Here is a 26,460-nt window from a genome sequence, read left to right on the forward strand (position 1 = left end):
TTTGCAGCGTGGTATTGCCGATACGAGGACTTGTTCGAGAAGGATGCATCCCGACTGAGCGACGAGGCGAAAGTGCGCCTACTAATGAGGAAATTGGGAACAATGGAGCACGACCGGTACGTCAACTTAATTTTACCTAAACACGCACGGGATTTTCCATTTGCAGAAACAGTTAAGAAATTAACCCAACTTTTCGGCACCAAAGATTCACAGCTGCACAGACGGTATAAATGCCTCAATACAGCGAAATTACAATCGGAAGATTATCTGGCATATGGTTGTCGCGTCAACCGAGGCGTCATTGATTTTGAGCTCGGGAAACTAACAGAAGAGCAATTTAAATGTCTGATATTCGTTTGCGGTCTGAAGGAGGCACAGGACGTAGATATCAGACAGCGCTTACTAACCCAGGTTAATGAACGTCCAGAAAGTACCTTGGAACAGTTAGTAGCGGAATGTCAGCGCATCATCAATCTCAGGCACGACAGCGCGATGATCCAACAAGAGCCATCCCGAGAGATCAATATGGTGCAACGCAGGAACCAGCATCATCATCATCATAATCATGGTTCCTCAAAAGGATTTTCATCCCCGAAGAATCCTAGCACCCCATGTTGGCTTTGTGGATCTTTACATTGGTCTCGCGATTGTACCTATCGCTCACATAAATGCACACAATGCGGTAGAATTGGACACAAAGAAGGATTTTGCAAAAAGAAACATGATCCTTTTCATAAAAAGCCCAGAAAACAATTCAAAGGTACCCGTATGAACACAAAGACAGTCACAGTGGATGTGAACAGCGTACAGGAGAGGCGAAAATATGTGCCAATCGGTATAAATTGCGTTTGTGTTCGTCTCCAGCTCGACACAGCTTCCGACATATCAGTCATCGGCAAGAAAGTTTGGAAGCACATCGGAGCACCACCCCTTTCACCATCATCGGTAGAAACGAAGACAGCATCAGGAGGCGCATTAGCATTGATTGAGGAGTTCAATGCCAACATCACAATCGGTGAGAAGCAGCAACAAGAAACTATTTACGTTTCCCACGCCGATTTGAAACTTTTGGGCACTGATTTAGTCGAAGCATTTGCTCTGTGGTCAGTCCCTATAGACCAAATTTGCAATGCTATTTATTCAGACGAAAACTGTGTAATCGCTAGTATAGAGTTGGAAAGGGATGTAAAATCAGTGGCAGTTAGCAGTATTTCGTCCCTACCGATAACTTTCATGGAGATAGCTGATGCAACACGAAAGGATCCCATGTTAAGCAAAGTTCAACGATTTATACAAAGTGGTTGGCCTCGTGACAAAGTGAGTGAAGGAGATTTATCACGATTTTACGCAAGAAGGGAAGCCTTATCAGTAGTGGATGGTTGTATACTATTTGGAGAGAGAGTTGTAGTTCCAAGAAGCCTTCAGCAACGATGTCTTCGTCAATTTCACCGAGGACATCCTGGTATTCAAAGAATGAAATCACTAGCTCGGAGCTACGTATACTGGCCATCCATCGATCATGAAATAAGCCAGTGTGTATCAACTTGAGAGAAGTGTCAGGCCGCAGCAAAATCACCTCCACATTCAGCTGCTGTTTCATGGCCAAAGCCTTCAACTCCATGGCAACGGGTGCATATTGACTATGCTGGCCCAGTGGGAGGAGACAATTTCCTGATTGTCGTTGATGCATATTCTACATGGCCAGAGATTATTAAAACTGCAAGTACTACAACTACGACTACTGTAACCATTCTGCGAGGATTATTTGCACGTTTCGGTACACCAGTCACACTCGTAAGTGACAACGGCACACAGTTTACCAGTGAAGCGTTTGCTACGTTTTGTACCCAGAATGGCTGTCGCTGACGGAAACCCCAGCATCAGCAGTTTACATTTAGTGGGTCACCGCAGCCAACCGCCGATCGTACGATCGGAACGGTTTGGCTGCGTAGCACCATCAGCAGTTTACATTTAGTGGGTCACCGCAGCCAACCGCCGATCGTACGATCGGAACGGTTTGGCTGCGCAGCACCATCAGCAGTTTACCTTTAGTGGGTCACGATAGCCATCCGCCCGATCGAACGATCGGAACGGTTTGGCTGCGTTGCACCTTTCGTAATAATAATAACATCGCTGCCGCATGTTGACGAGGTCGCGGCTCAAACATAAAAAGTGTTAAACATAGCTATAAGAATTTAGATATATAAGCACATCATAGGGTTTAATAAAGTCAGTGTCTACCACTACGGCAAACAGTTCGTTCGATTCTTCCCGTCGCTCCGGAGTCTACTCCGTGTGGGACAGTTTGGTGGCTCCAGAGAGGAACGTGAGCGAAGGGAGGTTGACAATAGAAACTCTGCCAGTGTCACCGGAGGATACTCCGTGTAACAAGGTAGCACTCACCAAACGAGTTGAGGGACACCCGCCATCAGGGGTCGCCAATTCGCAATAGGACGGCACCGGCAGAGGACCGGAAACCCGTTCCACCATAGTGCGGAAGAGCACCACAACAGGACGGCACCGGCAGAGGACCGGAAACCCGTTACACCATAGTGCGGAAGAGCACCACAACAGAACGGCACCGGCAGAGGACCGGAAACCCGTTCCACCATAGTGCGGAAGAGCACCACAACAGCATGGCACCGGCAGAGGACCGGAAACCCGTTCCAGCAGTAGAAGGAGGCGTAAAGAACGAGTTGTAAAGCGTCTATCATCAGGGCTCGCCAACTCGCAACAGGACGGCACCGGCACAGGACCGACAACCCGTTCCAGCACAGGGCGACAGCAGCACACCTTCGGAAGACGGCACTATCCGGCGAACACCCGGCACCCGATCCAAGCGAGGCAGCAGCACACCGTCTAAGGGCGGCATTATCCGGCGTACGGCTGGCACCCCGATCCAGGCGAAGCAACAGCACACCGTCGGAAGGCGGCACTATCCGGCGAACGGCCGGCACCCGATCCAGGGACAGGCAGCAGCACACCGTCTAAGGGCGGCATTATCCGGCGTACGGCTGGCACCCCGATCCAGGCGAAGCAACAGCACACCGTATAAGGGCAGCATTATCCGGCGAACGGCCGGCACCCGATCCAGGGACAAGCAGCAGCACACCGTCTAAGGGCGGCATTATCCGGCGGACGGCCGGCACTCGATCCAGGGACAGGCAGCAGCACACCGTCGGAAGACGGCACTACCCGGCGAACGGCACTACCCGGCGAACGGCCGGCACCCGATCCAAGCGAAGTAACAGCACACCGTCTAAGGGCGGCATTATCCGGCGGACGGCCGGCACCCCGATCCAGGCGAGGCAGCAACACACCGTCGAAGGGCGGCACTTACCGGCCAACGGTGGGACAAGCATACATCGAGATCACCAACCACAGAACCAGGTGAGTCATGGATTTTAAGTACAAGGCAAACCCCAACGGGAATTGTTGGCTATGTACCAACAAAAATGAGTGGGGTAAATTGATAGGTTGTAATATGTGCGACAGATACTTCCATAAAGAATGTTTAAAACTAAGGGTAACACCTAAACCCTTTACATGCCCAAAATGTGAGGAAATGTTAGAAAATCAAAGGTTAGAACTAACATCTTTAAGAGAAGAGCTAAAAAACAATCGGAGGAAGATAAAAGGAAGATAGTAGAGCTAAGTGAAAAGCTACAGAATGCAGAAGTAACGAATGAAAAAGGAAATTCAGAAATAGATTTGCTAACAAAACAAGTTGCCAGCATTCAAGAGGAAAACAAGAAGCTTACTTGGCACTTAAATGAGATAATAGACAAACCAGCAACTGCAGGGACCAGCCAAAGTCAGCTTGTGTCAATGACGCAAGACATTGAAAACATCGAGGAAACCCCAGTAAAAAAAGTACAGTGGGAAGAACCTGTCGCGAAGACAATTAATACTTCGCTTCAAGTTGCTGAGCTAGAGAAACAAGGCAATGATAAAATTAAACCCATCGAGCCTTCCCCTAGCAGTTTTGATAGGCTCGCCATTGCCCTAGAGAAAATGGTAGCTGGCATAAATTTGAAAGGGAACACTCTAATGGAATTACCGTATTTTGATGGTAACCATAAGGAGTGGCCGAAATTTAGGGCAATTTACCGTGAGACAACGGAAAGGGCCGGATTTACTGACTTGGAAAACCTCAATAGGTTACAAAAACATTTGAAGGGAAACGCACTGAGAACAGTTAACGCCTTGATGCACGACAGTAATAACGTCGAAGCAATTGTTGACCGGCTAGAAAAACGTTACGGGGATCCTAACGCCGTTTACGATGCCCTGCTCTCAGATTTAACAAGTGTGAGGGAACCTACATTAGAAAGACCTAGCACTTTCATAAATTTTATAAATGCTCTAAATAGTATGATCGCTAACATGACCATACTGCATAGAGAAGACTATCTGTACGATCAGCGTCTCCTCAGAGACTTAGTAGCAAAGCTTCCGTCTAACATACGGAACAAATGGCTGATAGAAAGGCAGCATAGCTCTCATCTATCTTTGAAGGACTTATCAGAATTTCTAAAGCCAACAGAAGAATTGGCCATCATGTTGGACTCAAGGGAATATAGCACGAGAAAACCTAACCACTTAAATTCTGTTCGAACACCACCTAAACTTGTTTCAAGGGACAGATGCTTCATCTGCCACAATCAACACAAAACCGTTGATTGCAGACAGCTGCGTGAAAGTTCGGTGGACCAAAGATGGACCATATTAAGAAACAACAATATTTGCACTAATTGTTGCAATTTCTCAAACCATAGTGCAACAAATTGCCGACTCCCACCACAATGCTCTGCTTATGGGTGTAGGGAGAAACATCATCCCATTCTTCATAAACAAAAAAATGAAAATCCCAGAAGAGTAAATTACCACAAAAACAATGGGGAACTTTATTACCAAATTGTTCCTGTTACGCTTAAAAATGGTGAACGTACTATGGACACATACGCCTTTATCGACCCTGGCTCCTCAACAAGTTTGATACTTGAAGAGGTAAAAGAGATTTTAAAAGCTAAAGGGCCAATAAAACCCTTATCTCTGGCATGGACCAATGGAACAGTGCAAGATGAAGTCAATAGCCAGTCTATTGCTATTCAAATAAAGGGAAAGCAAGGTCGAACATTTGATATAAAGAATATTAGAACGGTAAAACATCTTGATTTACCAACTCAATCAGTGGACAGTCAATTCTTGGCAAATAGATTCAGTCACTTATCTAACATTAACATTGACAGCTATACTAACGCAATTCCAACTGTGCTCTTGGGACTACCGCATGCGTATATTACGAGAGGAAATTAACCTCGCGAAGGCCAACCAGACGAACCCATCGCACACAAAACTCGTCTGGGATGGGTCTTGTTTGGTGGAAATAGTGGCCAAGATGAATCCGGTAGGATGTTCACCATAGTTGAACAACAGGAGGAAGATGAAAAGGCCTTGAGGCAAATGATGAAAGAATATTTTTCAACGGAAGAGTTCGGAGTAAAAATAACCAACGCTTCCATGACCCCCAAAGGCGACAAGTTAGCCTTAGATATCATGAAGAAGACTCTGAAATATAATGAGGGGAGGTATGAGATTGGTCTTCTTTGGAAGGACCCCAATGTCACCCTCCCCAACAGCTATGAACAGGCCTTGAGAAGACTGAAAACGCAGGAGCAAAAAATGGAAAAGGACAGCTCGTTGGCTGCATGGTATCATGACAAGATAAAGGAATATTTAAACAAGGGGTATGCGCGCAAGGCTACACCTTATGAATTGTTAGACAGGAATCCAAGGATTAATTACATACCACACTTTTCTGTGGTGAACCCAAATAAAATGGAACCAAAGCCAAGGTTAGTATTTGACGCCGCAGCAAGGAACCAGGGAGTATCACTCAATTCCATGCTCTTATCCGGTCCAGATGCTACCACATCGCTCTTTGGAGTGCTTATTAGATTCCGGGAACATCGTATTGGATGCTCAGCAGACATCCAAGAAATGTTCCACCAAGTAAGAATCAAGGAAGAGGACCAATGCGCTCAAAGATTTTTATTTCGGGGATCACCAAGGGAACCCCCTCAAGTATATGTAATGCAGGTAATGACATTTGGGGCAACATGCTCTCCTGCATGCGCCCAATATGTCAAAAATCAAAACGCGCTTAAATATAAGGAAAGCCATCCAAAGGCAGTTGATGCCATACTAAGAAACCATTATGTGGACGACTATTTAGACAGCTTCCCTTCAGTTGAGACAGCAATAAGAACAGTCAGCGAAATAAATTTTATTCATGACCAGGCTCATTTTTTTATGAGAAACTACATTTCAAATTCAGGGGAAATAATAAATTCAATTCCTGAAGAAAGAAGATCTACACAAGATCTATTGCATATCTCAGAAAAGGAACACACATTTGAGAAGGTACTAGGACTATACTGGGACACTCGACGGGACGTCTTCAGATATCAAATCACCCGGCTTGCAAAAAAACGAGAGAGAAAGTTCCAACTTACGAAAGTACTACTTTTTCGGGCTAGAGTGAGCTTTTACAGCGTGCTCTCTGGAAATACTCTCTCGCTTCCTTACGCTCTTTCTACCGGTTCGCGCTTTGCGCGGTCGTTTCTTTCGTTATTTTGGGTATGCCAGTAGACAAAAAAAACAAAAGGATATTTTTTGTTTTGAATTGTTATCCGTTTATTCAATCGGATAGCAAAAACTCATTTGGAAATGCACATTTCACGGGGTTGATGCTAGTTGCTTCTGGCGTAAAACACCAACACTTATTTTTCCACCACTTCAGCTGGAGTAAATTCCAGTACGGATCTTGAATCAAACGTGCTGGGGCTTCAACCCAAGTTGGGTAAGTCAACCTGAAGATGGTCATTTGTTCTTCTTTCTGAAAACACCAACACAAAATCACAATTTTTACTGTTTAAAACGCGCGACCGAACTGTAAGTTCACAGACTGGACAAGTTAGAAAATTAGACTGCGCGGCAAAGCCTGCTTTGGCAGTTTTTTACTCGCGCCGATCGGCCAAAAGTACGCTGTTCATCTGTATTTCTCCTGCACAATTCAACTCATCTTTCGATTCTCTCTCGTGCAGGCAAACTTTTGCTCACCTCACCGCGCTTCCCCACGTTTCAGCCTACCGCAACGTACCCTTCGCCTACGAAAGTACACTCTCTTTGCTTGCCGGGCAAGGACGAAATTAGAGATGAGTGGAATAAAAGAGATATGCTCTCGTATATCATGAGAATATACGATCCATTAGGCCTGCTGAGCAATTATATGATCGAAGGGAAAATCATGATGCAGTCTCTGTGGAAGACAGGGCTCAACTGGGATGAGCAAATTTCACGGGGAATAAAAATGCAATGGGACAAGTGGCTAAAAAGAATTCATGTTGCTAGAACATTGGCATTTCCAAGATGCTTCTCGAAAGGACAAAACTGCCTGAAGAGAGAATTACATGTTTTTGTGGACGCATCAGAGCAAGCATTTGCTGCAGTAGCCTACTTACGCACTGTTTATGAAACACACGTGGATGTAACTATAATTGCAGCAAAAACGAGAGTTGCTCCCACAAAACCGTTATCTATTCCCAGGTTAGAGCTGCAAGCAGCAGTACTTGGCGTACGCCTTGCCGAAACGATTAAAAACGAAATCCGTTTTGAGTTCAATGAAGAATATTTTTGGTCAGACTCCAAAACTGTCCTATCATGGGTAAACTCAGAAGCTAGGAACTACAAACAATTCGTAGCCGTAACGCTTGGTGAGATTCTTAACAGCACCAGCAGCTCACAATGGAAATGGGTAGCTTCAAAGGATAATCCCGCAGATGAGGCTACAAAGGTCATAGTAGGAAAATCTCAATGGATGGAAGGGCCTGCGTTTCTTAAAATGCGCGAAATAAAGGAACTAACGCCACAACTACTTGTTACGTTTGAAGACATAAGACCGGTATTAACAGCCAGGGAAACGAAGAAAATTGATTGGAACGTTATTTCCATAGAATGGTGCTCTGACTGGATTAGACTCAGACGAGCAGCGGCTATTTGTTTGAAATACATAGATTGGCTAAAATCGAAGATTAAGAAAACATCCTTTTCTAGGAAGATTAGTAAAAATGATTTGGACAGAGCAGAACGACTCCTAACAAGAAAGGCTCAATGGGAAGCATACGAGGAAGACATCAACAGAATGATCACGAAAACTCCACTTTCAAATAATAGTTCAATTCGTAACCTCTGCCCCACTTTAGATGAGCAAGGGATATTAAGATCAAAGGGTAGGTTAGAATCGGTTAAATTTCTTTCTTACGCTACCAGAAACCCGATCATCTTACCAAAAAAGCACTACCTAACAAATCTTATAGTCCAAAATTATCACATTAAATACAAGCACAGCAAGCTAGAATCAGTTATTGCTGCAATAAGGCAAAAATATTGGATAATAGATATAAGAGCTGTCTTGAAACACATCATCAACAGATGTCAGCACTGCTCCAATAAAAGGGCCAAACCAAATTCCCCCATGATGGCACCTCTACCACCATGTAGAACGGCTATTCATACAAAGCCATTTACGCATACTGGAGTTGATTATTTCGGTCCCCTATTAGTTACCGTAGGGAGACGATCAGAAAAACGATGGGGCGCCATCTTTACATGCCTCACCACAAGAGCAATACACATAGAGATCGCTAGTGACCTGAGCGCAGACGCATTTATAAGGTGCCTTAAAAACATGCAATATCGTAGAGGGAGAATAACATACTTGTATAGTGACAATGGCACAAATTTTGTCGGGGCCAATAATGAAATCAAGCGATGTCTGGAAAGATGCGCTTCAGACGGAATTACTTGGAAATTCAACCCACCAGGAGCTCCACACTTCGGCGGCGCTTGGGAGAGAATGGTAGGAGAAATTAAAAGCCTGTTGCCGTTAACTGAAAGTTATAAAGAAGATATTTTGCGTTCAATTTTAACGGAAATCGAGTTCATTACAAACAATAGACCCCTAACCCATATACCCCTAAACAGAGAAGATGAGGAGCCATTAACACCCGCTCACTTTCTCCTAGGGTGCTCAGGCGAAGCGGAGCCCAACATATCTGATGTCAACTTGGCAGAGGCCACACGGGAAGGTTGGAAAAGGGCACAGTCGGTAACCCGACATTATTGGAACCGGTGGATAAAAGAATACCTACCTAAACTCGCAAAAAGGGAAAAGTGGATAAATCCCACTAAAAATATACAGGTAGGAGATATCGTAGTATTCCCAGAGGAGAACAAAAAGGGGAAGTGGACGAAAGGAAGAGTAGTGGAGGTACACCCGGGCAAGGACGGGCTAGTACGATCAGCTAGCATCCTAGTGGGACATAGCATAATTAAAAAACCCACAGTGAAGTTAGCAATTTTAGAAGTGAAGAGATCAGACTCCTTTCCTCAGTGGGGTAGGAAACGCGTTATAGACGCAAATTTCATAAAGGAAAAGGCGGCACTATTAGCCCCTCAACCCCCAAAACGCAGACATACTGTAAGGCCAGTACAATGGCGAGTTGGAAAACCATAACCTTGTTTCTTCATATGTTTACTACGTTGGCCGGATTATCAATCTCGCCCATTACAGAGTCCGGTTTGTTTTTTGATCACCAAGGTACTCTCTTACTCGAACGAGGCCTGTGGAAAACTCTGTTTCATACTGGTATACGACCAGAAAATGATAGCGATACATTACGACACATTGAAGCGGACCTTGGCATGGCATTCGATAAAATCAATCATACAGATCCAAAATTAAATAGCGTGAGAGAAACCTTAAGACGAGATTGCACTCACGCATTACAACTGATCCAAGAAGCAGCTCGATCTAGACAAAAGTGGTCTAGTGGAGTATTCGGAATTTTGAAAGATTTCTTTTTTGGAGGTGATGAAATTGATGAGCAGTTAGCAATGTTTCGCTTATCAGAAGATGAGAAAATAGCGCATCTTTCAGATTCCCTAAAAATTACTAATAAAAAACATCAAGAGCTAGCAGTTGAAGTCGAAGATCGAATTAAACTTATAAATAACGGAGTTGACTCCATGCAGAAACAGTTCACTGAGAGTAGATTAAATGCCCTAACGAGATACACGATAGAGACTATAACTCTAACTAATTTGTTAATTCAGGATATGGTAAACAAATACATGGAATTAAAATTAAATCCCTTAAGTCTAATGGAGGAAGAAAGGATTATCGCTAAAATCAAGAAAGGATTACCAATAAGCAATTTAGTTCTAACCACTCCTAAAATTAAGGAAAGAAGTGTGGCGAATGGGGAAATAGTTTTTAGTATTCATCATACGATCGTCTCAGACAGACCATTTGAAATGTTCAAAGTAATACCCATCCCAAACATAACTGATCAGACCATCTTTAATGTAACTGCAGATCTTATAGCAATCAATGAGCAAAATTACCTATACCCGAAAATAATGGAGAAAATCAATGAAACCCATTATGTAGCATCAGACGTCGTCATTCGGAGGGAGTTAGATTGTGTCGCTTCAACATTTTTTCATAACGAGACAGCACCAACGTGCCAGCACAAAATGGTCGGTTTTCCATACACTGAGTTTTATGGACTTAAGAAATCTAATAATATTCTATTTTATACCTCAGACCCTAGCAAGATTTTTCTTAATTGTAACGGAACTTTGACCAATCCCTCAATATATGCAGGGATAATATCGTTATCGCGTGATTGCTCAATACAAACACAGAAAACGGAAATACAGCCAAGAGTAGGATTCGAAAACGAGGTTTCTAGAATGTATTTTAAACCGTCAATAATTGGAGAGCAAAAATCCACAAACAAAAAAACAGAAGAAGTTCACGAAAACCTTGTTTTATATATTTGTTTAGGTATAGCGATGGACAAATTTAATAATGCTAGGTATAATAGGTATAACTTTCATAGGCAAGAAAAATAGAAAAATAATTCCGAAACCACCACCATTTCCGTCAGACTTAGAGACAAAATTGTAACCCCTCAGGAGGAATTACGGGGGCGGGGATGTCGCTGACGGAAACTCCAGCATCAGCAGTTTACATTTAGTGGGTCACCGCAGCCAACCGCCGATCGTACGATCGGAACGGTTTGGCTGCGTAGCACCATCAGCAGTTTACATTTAGTGGGTCACCGCAGCCAACCGCCGATCGTACGATCGGAATGGTTTGGCTGCGCAGCACCATCAGCAGTTTACCTTTAGTGGGTCACGATAGCCATCCGCCCGATCGAACGATCGGAACGGTTTGGCTGCGTTGCACCTTTCGTAATAATAATAACATCGCTGCCGCATGTTGACGAGGTCGCGGCTTAAACATAAAAAGTGTTAAACATAGCTATAAGAATTTAGATATATAAGCACATCATAGGGTTTAATAAAGTCAGTGTCTACCACTACGGCAAACAGTTCGTTCGATTCTTCCCGTCGCTCCGGAGTCTACTCCGTGTGGGACAATGGCATTCAACATCTAAAGACGGCACCATTTCATCCGCAATCTAATGGCCAAGCGGAGAGATTTGTAGACACATTTAAGAGAGCAACGAAGAAGATTTGTGCAGAGGACACGTCACTTCCGGAAGCGCTGGACTTATTCCTTCAAACGTACCGCTGTACTCCAAATCCAGCCAATGACGACAACAAATCACCAGCCGAGGTTATGCTGGGTCGTCAGGTGCGTACATCTTTCGATCTCCTACGTCCAGGTAAAAATCAGGATAGGCTTGGAGATGCATTGGGAAAAGTACGAGAACTTAATTGTGGCGATCAAGTTTTTGTAAAGTCTTTTACGAGGAATAATTGGTAGTGGGTGCCAGCCATAATAACCAAGAGATGTGGAAACGTCATGTATGAAGATGGGACGCACGACCGACGCTTGTTTCGGAGACATATTAACCAGATTCGTCGGCGTATTGGCGATTGTCAATGATTAAAATAATGCTTACTTAAAACTATTAAATAAAAACCTACCAGCACGTCAACAGATAGTCCAACTCGAATCCTGTTTTATTACCATCACCCGATGGACAATGTATGGATAAAACCTATAACGAGATAAAGTTAATGATTAAAATAGTGCTTATTTAAAAATATTAAATAAAAACCTACCAGCACGTCAACAACGCCACGGCGTTCCACTTCTTAACACGTTAAGCGCTATGTCGGGCCCGTGGGGCCGACAGTGTTCTTTCTCGTAAGCCGGCGTCGGTCTGCTCGCACCGACAGAACCCGTTAAGTAGGCCGGCGTTTCAACGAATCGCTAGCAGAATGGGAAGTAGTACAATTTGCGCGTAGTGCTTAACGTGTTAACCTCTTAAGCTAGTCTAACACACAGCCTACGCTGTACGCACTACACTCGATGCATAATGCATCCGCACTACGCATTTCACTCACGCACACGCATTATTCACTACTGCGCTCCACTTTTTGCCACTGCGTTCCACTTTTTAACCACTTCACTATGCGAGCGCTTCACTATGCGTATGCACATGTTTTCACTACATGACAGATGACAGATGACAATGCTTACTTAAAACTATTAAATAAAAACCTACCAGCACGTCAACAGATAGTCCAACTCGAATCCTGTTTTATTACCATCACCCGATGGACAATGTATGGATAAAATCTATAACGAGATAAAGTTAATGATTAAAATAATGCTTACTTAAAACTATTAAATAAAAACCTACCAGCACGTCAACAGATAGTCCAACTCGAATCCTGTTTTATTACCATCACCCGATGGACAATGTATGGATAAAACCTATAACGAGATAAAGTTAATGATTAAAATAATGCTTACTTAAAACTATTAAATAAAAACCTACCAGCACGACAACAGATAGTCCAACTCGAATCCTGTTTTATTACCATCACCCGATGGACAATGTATGGATAAAACCTATAACGAGATAAAGTTAATGATTAAAATAATGCTTATTTAATAAAGTCAATGATTAAAATAATGCTTACTTAAAACTAATAAATAAAAACCTACCAGCACGTCAACAGATAGTCCAACTCGAATCCTGTTTTATTACCATCACCCGATGGACAATGTATGGATAAAACCTATAACGAGATAAAGTTAATGATTAAAATAATGCTTATTTAAAAATACTAAATAAAAACCTACCAGCACGTCAACAGATAGTCCAACTCGAATCCTGTTTTATTACCATCACCCGATGGACAATGTATGGATAAAACCTATAACGAGATAAAGTTAATGTTTAAAATAATGCTTAATTAATAAAGTCAATGATTAAAATAATGCTTATTTAAAACTATTAAATAAAAACCTACCAGCACGTCAACAGATAGTCCAACTCGAATCCTGTTTTATTACCATCACCCGATGGACAATGTATGGATAAAACCTATAACGAGATAAAGTTAATGATTAAAATAATGCTTACTTAAAACTATTAAATAAAAACCTACCAGCACGACAACAGATAGTCCAACTCGAATCCTGTTTTATTACCATCACCCGATGGACAATGTATGGATAAAACCTATAACGAGATAAAGTTAATGATTAAAATAATGCTTACTTAAAACTATTAAATAAAAACCTACCAGCACGTCAACAGATAGTCCAACTCGAATCCTGTTTTATTACCATCACCCGATGGACAATGTATGGATAAAACCTATAACGAAATAAAGTTAATGATTAAAATAATGCTTATTTAATAAAGTCAATGATTAAAATAATGCTTACTTAAAACTATTAAATAAAAACCTACCAGCACGTCAACAGATAGTCCAACTCGAATCCTGTTTTATTACCATCACCCGATGGACAATGTATGGATAAAACCTATAACGAGATAAAGATAATGATTAAAATAATGCTTATTTAAAAATATTAAATAAAAACCTACCAGCACGTCAACAGATAGTCCAACTCGAATCCTGTTTTATTACCATCACCCGATGGACAATGTATGGATAAAACCTATAACGAAATAAAGTTAATGATTAAAATAATGCTTATTTAATAAAGTCAATGATTAAAATAATGCTTACTTAAAACTATTAAATAAAAACCTACCAGCACGTCAACAGATAGTCCAACTCGAATCCTGTTTTATTACCATCACCCGATGGACAATGTATGGATAAAACCTATAACGAGATAAAGATAATGATTAAAATAATGCTTACTTAAAACTGTTAAATAAAAACCTACCAGCACGACAACAGATAGTCCAACTCGAATCCTGTTTTATTACCATCACCCGATGGACAATGTATGGATAAAACCTATAACGAGATAAAGTTAATGATTAAAATAATGCTTACTTAAAACTATTAAATAAAAACCTACCAGCACGACAACAGATAGTCCAACTCGAATCCTGTTTTATTACCATCACCCGATGGACAATGTATGGATAAAACCTATAACGAGATAAAGTTAATGATTAAAATAATGCTTATTTAATAAAGTCAATAATTAAAATAATGCTTACTTAAAACTATTAAATAAAAACCTACCAGCACGTCAACAGATAGTCCAACTCGAATCCTGTTTTATTACCATCACCCGATGGACAATGTATGGATAAAACCTATAACGAGATAAAGATAATGATTAAAATAATGCTTACTTAAAACTATTAAATAAAAACCTACCAGCACGACAACAGATAGTCCAACTCGAATCCTGTTTTATTACCATCACCCGATGGACAATGTATGGATAAAACCTATAACGAGATAAAGTTAATGATTAAAATAATACTTACTTAAAACTATTAAATAAAAACCTACCAGCACGACAACAGATAGTCCAACTCGAATCCTGTTTTATTACCATCACCCGATGGACAATGTATGGATAAAATCTATAACGAGATAAAGTTAATGATTAAAATAATGCTTACTTAAAACTATTAAATAAAAACCTACCAGCACGACAACAGATAGTCCAACTCGAATCCTGTTTTATTACCATCACCCGATGGACAATGTATGGATAAAACCTATAACGAGATAAAGTTAATGATTAAAACAATACTTACTTAAAACTATTAAATAACAACCTACCAGCACGACAACAGATAGTCCAACTCGAATCCTGTTTTATTACCATCACCCGATGGACAATGTATGGATAAAACCTATAACGAGATAAAGTTAATGATTAAAATAATGCTTATTTAATAAAGTCCATGATTAAAATAATGCTTACTTAAAAATATTAAATAACAACTTACCAGCACGTCAACAGATAGTCCAACTCGAATCCTGTTTTATTACCATCACCCGATGGACAATCTATGGATAAAACCTATAACGAGATAAAGTTAATGATTAAAATAATGCTTATTTAAAAATATTAAATAAAAACCTACCAGCACGTCAACAGATAGTCCAACTCGAATCCTGTTTTATTACCATCACCCGATGGACAATGTATGGATAAAACCTATAACGAGATAAAGTTAATGATTAAAATAATGCTTATTTAAAAATATTAAATAAAAACCTACCAGCACGTCAACAGATAGTCCAACTCGAATCCTGTTTTATTACCATCACCCGATGGACAATGTATGGATAAAACCTATAACGAGATAAAGATAATGATTAAAATAATGCTTACTTAAAACTGTTAAATAAAAACCTACCAGCACGACAACAGATAGTCCAACTCGAATCCTGTTTTATTACCATCACCCGATGGACAATGTATGGATAAAACCTATAACGAGATAAAAGTAATGATTAAAATAATACTTACTTAAAACTATTAAATAAAAACCTACCAGCACGACAACAGATAGTCCAACTCGAATCCTGTTTTATTACCATCACCCGATGGACAATGTATGGATAAAACCTATAACGAGATAAAGTTAATGATTAAAATAATGCTTACTTAAAACTGTTAAATAAAAACCTACCAGCACGACAACAGATAGTCCAACTCGAATCCTGTTTTATTACCATCACCCGATGGACAATGTATGGATAAAACCTATAACGAAATAAAGTTAATGATTAAAATAATGCTTATTTAATAAAGTCAATGATTAAAATAATGCTTACTTAAAACTATTAAATAAAAACCTACCAGCACGTCAACAGATAGTCCAACTCGAATCCTGTTTTATTACCATCACCCGATGGACAATGTATGGATAAAACCTATAACGAGATAAAGATAATGATTAAAATAATGCTTACTTAAAACTGTTAAATAAAAACCTACCAGCACGACAACAGATAGTCCAACTCGAATCCTGTTTTATTACCATCACCCGATGGACAATGTATGGATAAAACCTATAACGAGATAAAGTTAATGATTAAAATAATGCTTACTTAAAACTATTAAATAAAAACCTACCAGCACGACAACAGATAGTCCAACTCGAATCCTGTTTTATTACCATCACCCGATAGACAATGTATGGATAAAACCTATAACGAAATAAAGTTAATGATTAAAATAATGCTTATTTAATAAAGTCAATGATTAAAATAATGCTTACTTAAAACTATTAAATAAAAACCTACCAGCACGTCAACAGATAGTCCAACTCGAATCCTGTTTTATTACCATCACCCGATGGACAATGTATGGATAAAACCTATAACGAGATAAAGATAATGATTAAAATAATGCTTACTTAAAACTGTTAAATAAAAACCTACCAGCACGACAACAGATAGTCCAACTCGAATCCTGTTTTATTACCATCACCCGATGGACAATGTATGGATAAAACCTATAACGAGATAAAGTTAATGATTAAAATAATGCTTACTTAAAACTGTTAAATAAAAACCTACCAGCACGACAACAGATAGTCCAACTCGAATCCTGTTTTATTACCATCACCCGATGGACAATGTATGGATAAAACCTATAACGAGATAAAAGTAATGATTAAAATAATACTTACTTAAAACTATTAAATAAAAACCTACCAGCACGACAACAGATAGTCCAACTCGAATCCTGTTTTATTACCATCACCCGATGGACAATGTATGGATAAAACCTATAACGAGATAAAGTTAATGATTAAAATAATGCTTACTTAAAACTATTAAATAAAAACCTACCAGCACGACAACAGATAGTCCAACTCGAATCCTGTTTTATTACCATCACCCGATGGACAATGTATGGATAAAACCTATAACGAGATAAAGTTAATGATTAAAATAATGCTTATTTAATAAAGTCAATGATTAAAATAATGCTTACTTAAAACTATTAAATAACAACCTACCAGTACGTCAACAGATAGTCCAACTCGAATCCTGTTTTATTACCATCACCCGATGGACAATGTATGGATAAAACCTATAACGAGATAAAGTTAATGATTAAAATAGTGCTTATTTTAAAATATTAAATAAAAACCTACCAGCACGTCAACAACGCCACGGCGTTCCACTTCTTAACACGTTAAGCGCTACGTCGGGCCCGTGGGGCCGACAGTGTTCTTTCTCGTAAGCCGGCGTCGGTCTGCTCGCACCGACAGAACCCGTTAAGTAGGCCGGCGTTTCTACGAATCGCTGGCAGAATGGGAAGTAGTACAATTTGCGCGTAGTGCTTAACGTGTTAACCTCTTAAGCTAGTCTAACACACAGCCTACGCTGTACGCACTACACTCGATGCATAATGCATCCGCACTACGCATTTCACTCACGCACACGCATTATTCACTACTGCGCTCCACTTTTTGCCACTGCGTTCCACTTTTTAACCACTTCACTATGCGAGCGCTTCACTATGCGAATGCACATGTTTTCACTACATGACAGATGACAGATGACAATGCTTACTTAAAACTATTAAATAAAAACCTACCAGCACGTCAACAGATAGTCCAACTCGAATCCTGTTTTATTACCATCACCCGATGGACAATGTATGGATAAAACCTATAACGAAATAAAGTTAATGATTAAAATAATGCTTATTTAATAAAGTCAATGATTAAAATAATGCTTACTTAAAACTATTAAATAAAAACCTACCAGCACGTCAACAGATAGTCCAACTCGAATCCTGTTTTATTACCATCACCCGATGGACAATGTATGGATAAAACCTATAACGAGATAAAGATAATGATTAAAATAATGCTTACTTAAAACTATTAAATAAAAACCTACCAGCACGACAACAGATAGTCCAACTCGAATCCTGTTTTATTACCATCACCCGATGGACAATGTATGGATAAAACCTATAACGAGATAAAGTTAATGATTAAAATAATGCTTATTTAAAAATCGCTATATCTATAAAAATGAATGTTTGTATGTTCGTGATGCTAAAACTCAAAATCGGCTGAACCAATCTTGATGACGTCTTTATATGATTTGTTCCTTCTTACCCAAGGAAGGTTTAGGAAAAAAGAGAATTTGAAAATTCCCAAGGAAAAGCCGGAAAATGGGAAAATTCGGTAAAAACGGCTTTTTTCCATATAAAAAAATTAATTTACCTTCTCTAACGAAAACTAAAAAATGGTTGGACTTTTTACTACGAAGTCTTCTTATGGCATTCCTTTTGGTGCAACTAAGGTTTAGAAAAATGGAAAGTTTGAAAATTTTCAAGGAAAAGCCAGAAAATATAAAAAAAAAACTCGATAAAAATAATTTTTCCATAAAAGTAATTATCAATATCTATAAAAATGAATGCTAAAATCGGCTGGAATCATGACCATTGGTACGACCAATCTTTGTATAATTTGTTCCTTTCACCTTAGAAAGGTTTAGCAAACAAGAAAATTTGAAAATTCTCAAGAAAAAGCCGGAAAATTCGAAAATTTGTAAAAACGGCTTTTTCCATATAAAAAAATTTCTATAACGGATACTGAATAACGACTGGACTAATTCGTACGAAGCCTGCTGGTGGTTGATTTCTTTTGACTCAATTATGAATTTATAAGGGTGAATATTTTTTAAAATTTCTAAGAAAAAGGAAGAAAACTAGAAAACTCGAAAAAGGGCTTTTTCCATACGAAAAATCATACAAAAATTGATGTTTCTTTGTTTGTAACGCTAATATTTAAAATCGGCTGAGCCAATCTTGAAGATGTCATGGGATGATGTTCTTTTTTAACCAAGGAAGAGTTAGAAAAAATGTGAAATTATTTAAGGAAAATCCAGAAAATGGGAAGAATTGTAAAAACGGTTTTTTCCATAATATAATCAAATATACAATTTACAACTAAAACTAAGAGACTCAATCTTAACGATGTTGTGGGATCAATTGTTCCTTTTGGGCCAAACAAAAATTAGGAAAACGAAAAGTTCAAAAATTACAAATGAAAATTAGAATTGTAGAGTTAAATCTCTACTGGATCGTGGATTGTAACGTGAGTGTTGCTTTTTTGCAATACACTTCATCGAAAATTGAACTCATTACAAATCTTTATCTAAACTTTGCGCATAGTATCGAAACTACGAATGGTTGAATGCGCGTGCAGCCGTTAGCTGCCTTTAAAAAACTGATGCCATTGGACCATTGCTCTCATATAAATTGTTTGATCGTGATATAAGTGAAGACTAAGTCAAGAATCGTTTAGCAGAATTTTATAACATTCTTTGGATTTGCCTAATATGCCGTGTCCTAAAGATGGATCTGCTATTGATATGTGTCGACATCAACGAACATAAGGGACTTCCTTTGAGTTCCAATGCTTTGTTATTTCAAAATTAGCTGGTTATTAAAATTTGACGAGGCGAAGTTCGTTGGGTCAGCTTGTATTAAATAAAAACCTACCAGCACGTCAACAGATAGTCCAACTCGAATCCTGTTTTATTACCATCACCCGATGGACAATGTATGGATAAAACCTATAACGAGATAAAGTTAATGATTAAAATAATGCTTACTTAAAACTATTAAATAAAAACCTACCAGCACGACAACAGATAGTCCAACTCGAATCCTGTTTTATTACCATCACCCGATGGACAATGTATGGATAAAACCTATAACGAGATAAAGTTAATGATTAAAATAATGCTTACTTAAAACTATTAAATAAAAACCTACCAGCACGTCAACAGATAGTCCAACTCGAATCCTGTTTTATTACCATCACCCGATGGACAATGTATGGATAAAACCTATAACGAAATAAAGTTAATGATTAAAATAATGCTTATTTAATAAAGTCAATGATTAAAATAATGCTTACTTAAAACTATTAAATAAAAACCTACCAGCACGTCAACAGATAGTCCAACTCGAATCCTGTTTTATTACCATCACCCGATGGACAATGTATGGATAAAACCTATAACGAGATAAAGTTAATGATTAAAATAATGCTTATTTAATAAAGTCAATGATTAAAATAATGCTTACTTAAAACTATTAAATAAAAACCTACCAGCACGTCAACAGATAGTCCAACTCGAATCCTGTTTTATTACCATCACCCGATGGACAATGTATGGATAAAACCTATAACGAGATAAAGTTAATGATTAAAATAATGCTTATTTAAAAATATTAAATAAAAACCTACCAGCACGTCAACAGATAGTCCAACTCGAATCCTGTTTTATTACCATACCCCGATGGACAATGTATGGATAAAACCTATAACGAGATAAAGTTAATGTTTAAAATAATGCTTAATTAATAAAGTCAATGATTAAAATAATGCTTACTTAAAACTATTAAATAAAAACCTACCAGCACGTCAACAGATAGTCCAACTCGAATCCTGTTTTATTACCATCACCCGATGGACAATGTATGGATAAAACCTATAACGAGATAAAGTTAATGATTAAAATAATGCTTACTTAAAACTATTAAATAAAAACCTACCAGCACGACAACAGATAGTCCAACTCGAATCCTGTTTTATTACCATCACCCGATGGACAATGTATGGATAAAACCTATAACGAGATAAAGTTAATGATTAAAATAATGCTTATTTAATAAAGTCAATGATTAAAATAATGCTTACTTAAAACTATTAAATAAAAACCTACCAGCACGTCAACAGATAGTCCAACTCGAATCCTGTTTTATTACCATCACTCGATGGACAATGTATGGATAAAACCTATAACGAAATAAAGTTAATGATTAAAATAATGCTTATTTAATAAAGTCAATGATTAAAATAATGCTTACTTAAAACTATTAAATAAAAACCTACCAGCACGTCAACAGATAGTCCAACTCGAATCCTGTTTTATTACCATCACCCGATGGACAATGTATGGATAAAACCTATAACGAGATAAAAATAATGATTAAAATAATGCTTACTTAAAACTATTAAATAAAAACCTACCAGCACGACAACAGATAGTCCAACTCGAATCCTGTTTTATTACCATCACCCGATGGACAATGTATGGATAAAACCTATAACGAGATAAAGTTAATGATTAAAATAATGCTTATTTAAAAATATTAAATAAAAACCTACCAGCACGTCAACAGATAGTCCAACTCGAATCCTGTTTTATTACCATCACCCGATGGACAATGTATGGATAAAACCTATAACGAAATAAAGTTAATGATTAAAATAATGCTTATTTAATAAAGTCAATGATTAAAATAATGCTTACTTAAAACTATTAAATAAAAACCTACCAGCACGTCAACAGATAGTCCAACTCGAATCCTGTTTTATTACCATCACCCGATGGAAAATGTATGGATAAAACCTATAACGAGATAAAGTTAATGATTAAAATAATGCTTACTTAAAACTGTTAAATAAAAACCTACCAGCACGACAACAGATAGTCCAACTCGAATCCTGTTTTATTACCATCACCCGATGGACAATGTATGGATAAAACCTATAACGAGATAACGTTAATGATTAAAATAATACTTACTTAAAACTATTAAATAAAAACCTACCAGCACGACAACAGATAGTCCAACTCGAATCCTGTTTTATTACCATCACCCGATGGACAATGTATGGATAAAACCTATAACGAGATAAAGTTAATGATTAAAATAATGCTTACTTAAAACTATTAAATAACAACCTACCAGCACGACAACAGATAGTCCAACTCGAATCCTGTTTTATTACCATCACCCGATGGACAATGTATGGATAAAACCTATAACGAGATAAAGTTAATGATTAAAATAATGCTTATTTAATAAAGTCAATGATTAAAATAATGCTTACTTAAAACTATTAAATAACAACCAACCAGCACGTCAACAGATAGTCCAACTCGAATCCTGTTTTATTACCATCACCCGATGGACAATGTATGGATAAAACCTATAACGAGATAAAGTTAATGATTAAAATAATGCTTACTTAAAACTATTAAATAAAACCTACCAGCACGACAACAGATAGTCCAACTCGAATCCTGTTTTATTATCATCACCCGATGGACAATGTATGGATAAAACCTGTAACGAGATAAAGTTAATGATTAAAATAATGCTTATTTAATAAAGTCAATGATTAAAATAATGCTTACTTAAAACTATTAAATAACAACCTACCAGCACGTCAACAGATAGTCCAACTCGAATCCTGTTTTATTACCATCACCCGATGGACAATGTATGGATAAAACCTATAACGAGATAAAGTTAATGATTAAAATAATGCTTATTTAACAATATCAAACAAAAACCTACCAGCACGTCAACAGATAGTCCAACTCGAATCCTGTTTTATTACCATCACCCGATGGACAATGTATGGATAAAACCTATAACGAGATAAAGTTAATGTTTAAAATAATGCTTAATTAATAAAGTCAATGATTAAAATAATGCTTACTTAAAACTATTAAATAAAAACCTACCAGCACGTCAACAGATAGTCCAACTCAAATCCTGTTTTATTACCATCACCCGATGGACAATGTATGGATAAAACCTATAACGAGATAAAGATAATGATTAAAATAATGCTTACTTAAAACTATTAAATAAAAACCTACCAGCACGACAACAGATAGTCCAACTCGAATCCTGTTTTATTACCATCACCCGATGGACAATGTATGGATAAAACCTATAACGGAATAAAGTTAATGATTAAAATAATACTTACTTAAAACTATTAAATAAAAACCTACCAGCACGACAACAGATAGTCCAACTCGAATCCTGTTTTATTACCATCACCCGATGGACAATGTATGGATAAAGTTAATGATTAAAATAATGCTTACTTAAAACTATTAAATAAAAACCTACCAGCACGACAACAGATAGTCCAACTCGAATCCTGTTTTATTACCATCACCCGATGGACAATGTATGGATAAAACCTATAACGAGATAAAGTTAATGTTTAAAATAATGCTTAATTAATAAAGTCAATGATTAAAATAATGCTTACTTAAAACTATTAAATAAAAACCTACCAGCACGTCAACAGATAGTCCAACTCAAATCCTGTTTTATTACCATCACCCGATGGACAATGTATGGATAAAACCTATAACGAGATAAAGATAATGATTAAAATAATGCTTACTTAAAACTATTAAATAAAAACCTACCAGCACGACAACAGATAGTCCAACTCGAATCCTGTTTTATTACCATCACCCGATGGACAATGTATGGATAAAACCTATAACGGAATAAAGTTAATGATTAAAATAATACTTACTTAAAACTATTAAATAAAAACCTACCAGCACGACAACAAATAGCCCAACTCGAATCCTGTTTTATTACCATCACCCGATGGACAATGTATGGATAAAACCTATAACGAGATAAAGTTAATGATTAAAATAGTGCTTATTTAAAAATATTAAATAAAAACCTACCAGCACGTCAACAACGCCACGGCGTTCCACTTCTTAACACGTTAAGCGCTACGTCGGGCCCGTGGGGCCGACAGTGTTCTTTCTCGTAAGCCGGCGTCGGTCTGCTCGCACCGACAGAACCCGTTAAGTAGGCCGGCGTTTCTACGAATCGCTGGCAGAATGGGAAGTAGTACAATTTGCGCGTAGCGCTTAACGTGTTAACCTCTTAAGCTAGTCTAACACACAGCCTACGCTGTACGCACTACGCACTACGCACTACACTCGATGCATAATGCATCCGCACTACGCATTTCACTCACGCACACGCATTATTCACTACTGCGCTCCACTTTTTGCCACTGCGTTCCACTTTTTAACCACTTCACTATGCGAGCGCTTCACTATGCGTATGCACATGTTTTCACTACATGACAGATGACAGATAACAATGCTTACTTAAAACTATTAAATAAAAACCTACCAGCACGTCAACAACGCCACGGCGTTCCACTTCTTAACACGTTAAGCGCTACGTCGGGCCCGTGGGGCCGACAGTGTTCTTTCTCGTAAGCCGGCGTCGGTCTGCTCGCACCGACAGAACCCGTTAAGTAGGCCGGCGTTTCTACGAATCGCTGGCAGAATGGGAAGTAGTACAATTTGCGCGTAGCGCTTAACGTGTTAACCTCTTAAGCTAGTCTAACACACAGCCTACGCTGTACGCACTACGCACTACGCACTACACTCGATGCATAATGCATCCGCACTACGCATTTCACTCACGCACACGCATTATTCACTACTGCGCTCCACTTTTTGCCACTGCGTTCCACTTTTTAACCACTTCACTATGCGAGCGCTTCACTATGCGTATGCACATGTTTTCACTACATGACAGATGACAGATGACAATGCTTACTTAAAACTATTAAATAAAAACCTACCAGCACGTCAACAACGCCACGGCGTTCCACTTCTTAACACGTTAAGCGCTACGTCGGGCCCGTGGGGCCGACAGTGTTCTTTCTCGTAAGCCGGCGTCGGTCTGCTCGCACCGACAGAACCCGTTAAGTAGGCCGGCGTTTCTACGAATCGATGGCAGAATGGGAAGTAGTACAATTTGCGCGTAGCGCTTAACGTGTTAACCTCTTAAGCTAGCCACAGCAACACACAGCCTACGCACTACGCACTACGCACTACGCACTACACTCGATGCATAATGCATCCGCACTACGCATTTCACTCACGCACACGCATTATGCACTACTGCGCTCCACTTTTTGCCACTGCGTTCCACTTTTGAACCTTCTTCTTCTTCTTTCGCTATGCGAGTCGGGGTATATCCTCCTACGCTAAGTCGAACGTTTGTTCCCTTACTCGTAATCAGAGGCGTACCGACTCTGTCCGAACTCCTATGAAGGGGCTCGTCCTTTAGGACCGGCTAATAATAGCCATATGTCCACCCGCCGGCCACGGGAGGGATAATTCCTTCCGTTGTCAGGACACAAGAAATCGTGGTCCGCTTGATTGACTCAAACAGAACGAGATGTGCGGCAGCTAGGATTTTTCTGACCTGAGCTCCAGCTCGGGGTGACCACGCGGTCGTGCCGTAACCTTACTTTTCCGCTAACCCTTTCAGGAAACTTATGCACTGCTAACATCCGCTCTGATGCACTACCGAACTGGAACAGGCTAAGCTAGCCACAGCAACACACAGCCTACGCACTACGCACTACGCACTACGCACTACGCACTGCACTCGATGCATACTGCATTCACTCACGCACACGCATTATGCACCACTGCGCTCCACTTTTTGCCACTGCGTTCCACTTTTGAACCACTTCACTATGCGAGCGCTTCACTATGCGTATGCACATGTTTTCACTACATGACAGATGACAGATGACAATCTGTCAGCCATGCGGTTATTAACAAGGTTTGTATAACGTATGATAACCGGTTCGGATCGACATCCGGTCAATATAAAATAGTAACAATACAATAAATACTGATAGAAAAAAGAACTACACTAACGTTATAAATAAATCCTTATTAATGAGAGAGGAAAAATATAAATTGACAGCTCAATATGTTGTAGGTTGTCTGACATGTATCATGACGGTGGCAGTAAGCACCAACTGCACTGAAGGCAGCACCAACTATCATAAAGGTGGCTGCGTACACCACTTGCTGTTATACTGCCAAAACGAACTATTAATTGGATGGAATGGATGGAAGACAGATTTATTAAAATGAAAATATATAGAAGCAAATTAATTTGTATCCTCTTTCTTGTCTTTCGTCACATTTTACATTATATTACCCCTATATTTATTATACCTTATATTCATTTTATTACTATTACCTATTACTGCTATTACTTTTAATTGGATGGAATGGATGGAAGACAGATTTATTAAAATGAAAATATATAGAAGAAATTAATTTGTATCCTCTTACTTTTCTTTCGTCACATTTTACATTATATTACCCCTATATTTATTATACCTTATATTCATTTTATTACTATTACCTATTACTGCTATTACTTTTAATTGGATGGAATGGATGGAAGACAGATTTATTAAAATGAAAATATATAGAAGAAATTAATTTGTATCCTCTTACTTT

The 26,460-nt window shown here is 38.7% G+C and overlaps 1 long non-coding RNA gene across 1 annotated transcript in view; it reads right to left on the reverse strand.

Annotated features, from left to right (window-relative positions):
- Positions 1-22,320, reverse strand: part of LOC131267774 (uncharacterized) — a 53,211-nt gene extending 30,891 nt beyond the window's left edge. Inside the window, exon 1 of the long non-coding RNA XR_009178388.1 lies at positions 22,255-22,320. This is a non-coding gene — a long non-coding RNA (uncharacterized LOC131267774). The remainder of the gene's footprint in view (positions 1-22,254) is intronic.
- Positions 22,321-26,460: the final 4,140 nt, after the last annotated feature.

This window comes from Anopheles coustani, chromosome 2, assembly GCF_943734705.1.
Source record: "Anopheles coustani chromosome 2, idAnoCousDA_361_x.2, whole genome shotgun sequence".
Classification (NCBI taxonomy): domain Eukaryota; kingdom Metazoa; phylum Arthropoda; class Insecta; order Diptera; family Culicidae; genus Anopheles; species Anopheles coustani.